We start from the raw sequence: 6,391 nt of genomic DNA, 5'->3' as shown, positions 1-6,391 counted from the left end.
GCGGAGAAAGGGGAACCCTCCTACACTGTTGGTGGGAATGCAAGCTGGTGCAGCCACTCTGGAAAACAGCATGGAGGTTCCTCAAAATGTTGAAAATAGAACTGCCCTATGACCCAGCAATTGCACTATTGGGTATTTACCCTAAAGATACAAACGTAGTGATCCAAAGGGGCACGTGCACCCGAATGTTTATAGCAGCAATGTCCACAATAGCCAAACTATGGAAAGAACCTAGATGTCCATCAACAGATGAATGGATCAAGAAGATGTGGTATATATACACAATGGAATACTATGCAGCCATCAAAAGAAATGAAATCTTGCCATTTGCGACAACATGGATGGAACTAGAGCGTATCATGCTTAGCGAAATAAGTCAAGCAGAGAAAGATAACTATCATATGATCTCCCTGATATGATGAAGTGGTGATGCAACATGGGGGCTTAAGTGGGTAGGAGAAGAATCAATGAAACAAGATGGGATTGGGAGGTTGACAAACCATAAGTGACTCTTAATCTTACAAAACAAACTGAGGGTTGCTGGGGGGAGGGGGGTTGGGAGAAGGGAGGGTGGGGTTATGGACATTGGGGAGGGTGTGTGCTTTGGTGAGTGCTGTGAAGTGTGTAAACCTGGCGATTCACAGACCTCTACCCCTGGGGATAAAAATACATGTTTATATAAAAATTAAAAAATTAATAAAAAAAAGAAGCTGAAAATTACAATATATATGAATGTGATTATATTGGAATGGTTTATATTTAGATGCATAATTTCAGATGTTTGATATCCCAAATGTGACTTATGGTTAATAAAAAATCATACACCTCCGTATTTTTGGATGATGATGTCAACAATGATGATGATACTTTTGATGATTATAATGTTTCAATTAAAAGGTTGTTCTACAGGCAACCATCTCAGGTCCTGTCCCTCTTCAGGAGCTGTGTACTATTACTTGACTATTGTTCAGTAAAACTTGCTTTGCTGCTCACCAAAAAAAAAAAAAAAAAAAAAGGCTGTTCTGGAACTCACTTGCTTGGTTTTTATTTTCTTACTGCTTTCATGTCTTTATTCCTGAGTGTGTAGATGATTATATTTTATTTTATTTTATTTAAAAGATTTTATTTATCTATTTAACAGAGAGAAAGATCACAGGTTGGCAGAGAGAGAGGGGGAAGCAGGTTCCCTGCTGAACAGAGAGCCCCATTCGGGGCTTGATTGCAGGGTCCTGAGATCATGACCTGAGCCAAAAACAGAGGCTTAGCCCACTGAGCCACCCAGGCGTCCCTAGATGATTCTATTTTAAAGGGAAGTGAAAAAAGTGTAATTCATGAAGAGGTTCTTACTTATGGAGACCCTGCTGAATGGTCATAAGTAAATAAAGATGCAAGGTCCAAAGTACAGTACAACCACAGTAGTGTGAGCTGAAAGAGTGAACAGAGCTTTGGAAGACCCTCTGGAGGAGTGATCCTGGACAGTAATCAGAATGATGCTATCAGAGATGAACAGAAAGATAAAATACATTAAAGTCAGTGGTCCACTGACTGCAATGAATAATAGCTCCAAGATGTAATATCAATACAGGCAAGTCTGATGACTTGAGGCAGATCACACACACACACACACACACACACACACACATACACAAATTATTCACAACATTGGGGCCACATAATAGTGAAGTTACTGTGAACACCTTTTGGCTCATAGTTTTCACAAAACCAGTGGTCAGGACACAAGTACAAGTTCAATGCAAACATGGTGGCTCATGATAGTTTTGTAATGGAGGGATTTACATATGGCAGTCAATCTATCAGTTGCCATGGCTACAAGCAACATCATCTCACTTCCACCTAAAAGGTGAGGGAAGAACATCTGGACCATGCAACCTTCTTAAAAGATAGCCTTATAATCAGTAATTAGGTCACAGATCATTTTAGGAGTAGCAAAGGAGGCTAGGGACATATCAATAAATGAGAGTTTGGCCCATAAGAAGTACATGGGAAAGTTTAGTGAGGGCCCAATTTTATTCCAAAGATAATGAGTTTACCTAATACAGTGACTATTTAGATAATTGAAAAGAAAAAACAAATCTGTAACTCATGAAACTGTGACTCCCAGGAAAATAAACTCAAGACACTATGGAGTTGATTTTGTTTCTCCATTTGTTGGACTGTTGGCATATGTTACCTAACACAAAACAAAACTAAACTAAAATAGAATAAAGTCTGTGAATTGAAGTTGGGAGAGGAAATACATATTCAATTAACTTTATTTTTAAAATCCGCTGAAATGTGCAAAAAGAATTGAAAGTGTTGAACAATATTGAGTCCAAAAATTTGTTAAAAAAGGAATGCATGTTGGTGCAACCACTTTGGAAAACGGTGTGGAGATTCTTTAGGGAATTAAATACAGAGCTACCCTATGACCCTGCAATTGCATTACTGGGTATTTATCCCAAAGATACAGATGTAGTGAAAAGAAGGACCATCTGTATCCCAGTGTTCATAGCAGCAATGGCCACAGTCGCCAAACTCTGGAAAGAACCAAGATACCCTTCAACAGATGAATGGATAAAGAAGATATGGTCCATATATACTATAAAGTATATATGCCTCCATCAGAAAGGATGTATATACTATGAAGTATATATGCCCCCATCAGAAAGGATGAATACCCAACTTTTGTATCAACATGGATGGGACTAGAAGAGATTATGCTGAGTAAAAAAAGTCAAGCAGAGAGAGTCAATTATATAGTTTTGTTTATTTGTGGAGCATAAGGAATAACACGGAGGACATGGGGAGATGGAGAGGAGAAGTGAGTTGGGGGAAACTGAGAGGGGTAGATGAACCATGAGGGACTGTGGACTCTGAGAAAGAAACTGAAGGTTTTGGAGAGGAGAGTATTGGGAGGTTGGGTGAACCTGGTGGTGGGTATTATTGAGGGTCCATATTGTATGGGGCACTGGATGTGGTGCAAAAACAATGAATTCTGGAACACTGAAAAGAAATTTAAAAAATAAATAAAAATTAAGAAAAGTTATTGCCAAATATATATAAAAAATTCTTAGCAAAGGTTATAAGGGATTTCTGACCAAAATGGAGACATTTGAACAAGATTGAAGTCAGCAATACCTAACTCATATCTGCACTAATCTTGAGAAAAGTGGTATCTGAGTTGGTGAAAGAATTTAGAAATTCCTTGCCCCCTTTTTAGAGGATAAGGTATAGATTTATCAGTCATCCATGGACAAATAAGAGGTTTTATCTTGAAATCTATTTCTTTGTTGCATTAGAGTAAGGGGCATATCTGTGGAGGAAATGCTAAATGGTTTTATAACTAAAAAGCAGGACCAAGAAAAATAAAATTAAGTAGATGGAATATAGAATATGGAGAATCTAGAAGTCAGTTCTGTAGTGGCTTCTGAAATTCAGATGAGCATCAATAATAAACACTATGAGTTTTAGACAGTTGAGTCTATGGTTGGCCAAATTGAGATGGCTGCTCACCTTTTTCCATAAGGTGGAGAAATGGCTCAGATGTTTGGGTGTTCTCCAATAGGCTCTGACTTAACCTCCAAGCCTATATGAAGTTAGTAGATAGGAAGGTATTGTGCTCAGGTATGGCAGAAATAAATGCTTGCTGCTAGCTTCCTACTCCTTGGTTAAGTTACCTTCCTTGTCCAGTGGCTAAACATCCTAATGGATTTGGTATAACTTCCATATTATTTGCAAGAGAGTATGGTTATAGAGTTCTGATAAACAAAGGAGCATCTGTAGGGAATAGATCCATGTGTTTCTAGATGACTAAGGCAGACCCATGAGGAATGACATCCATTTAAACGTGAATGATGCCAGCCAGAATCGTTTTTCTTTTTGAGAAAGCAAATGAAAGTTTATTGATTAACAAGAAAAATTGTTCATGATATATTATGAAATAAAAAATGCAAGTTATAGTGTAGTTTATACAAGTTGATTCCTTTTTTGGTGAGCAAAAGAAATGTCTCTTTGCATAGGAAAATGGTCTGGAAGTGTGCATACCAAACTGAATGACATAGATTATATTTGGGAGGTAGAATTATGGGTAATCATAACTTTCTTATTTATGCTTGTATGCCTCTTCCATTTTTGATAACAAGGATCTATTAGTTCGGTAATTAAAAAATAAAATAAATCATTTCATGGGTCTCCTGCTATTCAAATTATGAACCTAAGAAATTGCAAATAAATGGACTGAACATTCTTTTTGATGAAGAATGAGATACTCAATGTAAACATGAAGAACTGGACACACAGCTTTATGGGGAAGAATTAGAATCGGTCATACCCAGGTAAGGATTAATGAGAAATCCAGGGAGTAGAGATGGTCCCTTTGCCCCAGGGGTCCTCAGTCTTCATTTAGCCAGGAGAGCTTGTTACAATACAGATTACTGAGCCTTGGCCCCAGAATTTCTGATTCTGTGGGTATGGAGTGGGGTGAAGGGTTTGTATTTCTAGTAAGTTCCCTACTGCTTGTTTGAGAAACAACCATACTTGGGAGCCCCAGCCCCAGTGGGAATTTAATACAAAATAATATGTTCACACGGAGTGGCTACTATACAGCTATTACTTGAAAGTTGGAAAGAAGCCTGGCTCATAAAACCATTTAGGCCCAGAGCTTTTGAGGACTGTTACTCAGACTTGATTTGTCATGCTATAGTCTCCTCAAACCAGCCAAAAATTATGAAGCAAAGTATCAAGAAGGTAGGACAGGGGCCCTTGCATCTCCCCCTCTAACTCGGGTTTAAATTAACAGCCCCCGACCCCACCCCGAGAAGATTACTGTCCCAGCAGAGTCTGGCTTGTGCCAGCAGGTGCGATGCTTTAGTACAACTGTGATCAGGCCATTTTCCAAGCTCATGTGGCCACCTGTTCAGGTATATGATTTTGAAGGTCACTGTGCCACTGCTCTTTATTCTGCTGCATCCAAACCAAATAAACTGTAATGGTAGAGGAAGAATTGTTAAGAGTAGCACAACTCTTGAAGGAATCCAAAATGGCTGCTTCCATTATGAATCCCTATATAAAGCGTTCTGTGAAAGTGAAAAGCCTAAATGACATGAGCACAAAAGACGGGTTCTCTCCTCTCACATCCAACCTGATCAATGTGCTTGCTGAGAATGGTTGCTTGGACAAAACCCTTGGAGTCATTTCTGCCTTTTTGAACATGATGAGCATCCACTTAGGGAAAAGTTCTGTGCACAGTGACCACCACATCTCCTTTAGAAGCCACTCTTATTTAATTAAAAATGGTTCTGAAGAGCTTCCTAAGTAAAGGCCAAGTCTTGAAATTGGAAGTTAAGACTAATTTGTCAATCACTGGTAGAATGATTATCCCTACTGGAGAGAGATATACTGAAATGTCTGTGAAAAACCAAGATCCAGAAGCTGAACAGCGCCATGTGGGAGGTTTTCTGAAAGTGTTGATTTTCTGTCAGTGAAAATTCCTAAACTTAGGCAACAATAAAACGCTTCCTGAGCAGAAAAAAAGAAAAAGAAGATAGGATGGATATCTACAAAGAGATAGTGTAACAGAACAAAATTTCTGAGACTTAAGAAAAATGTGAGATATGAAGAAATGAAAAAAATATGAAAAAAAAACACAAAGGAGTTTATATCTAACTGAAGATCTCATTCATGGAAATAGACATAATGTAGTTTTAAAATAGTTTGAAATGTTTTAAGAATTTAGAGAAGTATAAGAGCAACATAATTAAGATACCATACTATTATTCATAATTAATAAATATTTGTATTTATATATTTTTATATATTTTTGCATCACAATTTTTTAAAGATTTTATTTATTTGACAGACAGAGATCACAAGTAGGCAGAGAGGAAGGCAGAGAGAGAAGGAGGGAAGCACACTCCCTGCTGAGCAGAGAGCCTGACATGATCCCAGGACCCTGGGATCATGACCTGAGCTGAAGGCAGAGGCTTTAACCCACTGAACCACCCAGGCGCCCCAGCATCACACTTTAAAATAAAAACTACTGGCATAGGTAAAGTTCATTTATCCCCTTACTATTTTGGGTGCAGCTTATAAAAATGAATAAATTCTATTAAAACAAGATTATGTGATTAAAATGTTTATTTTTACTAAAGAATTGCTACTATAAAAATGGTGCAAGCATCAGTTTGTTTTCTGTATTTGTAGATATCATTCTGCTTTCTGTTTTTTATTCATTTGTTTGGTTTTTAGATTCCACATATCAAAGAATACATTGATGGTTGCCAGAGAGGTGGGGTGGGAGGGTGAGAAAAATGGGTGAAGGGGAGTGAAGACATAGGATTCCAGTTATGGAATGGATAAGTCATGGGAGAATAAAAGGTACAGTACAAGGCCT

General features: G+C 37.9%; 1 pseudogene; it reads left to right on the top strand.

Moving 5' to 3' along the window:
• Positions 1–1,823: 1,823 nt before the first annotated feature.
• LOC131999316 (ATP synthase subunit O, mitochondrial-like) lies at positions 1,824–5,460 on the top strand (annotated as a pseudogene).
• The last annotated feature ends 931 nt before the right edge of the window (positions 5,461–6,391 follow it).

The sequence above is a fragment of the Mustela nigripes genome, chromosome 13 (genome assembly GCF_022355385.1).
Source record: "Mustela nigripes isolate SB6536 chromosome 13, MUSNIG.SB6536, whole genome shotgun sequence".
In the NCBI taxonomy this organism is placed as follows: Eukaryota; Metazoa; Chordata; class Mammalia; order Carnivora; family Mustelidae; genus Mustela; species Mustela nigripes.
Note: the sequence above shows the minus strand (reverse complement) of the source record. Positions and strands in the feature narration are given on the sequence as shown.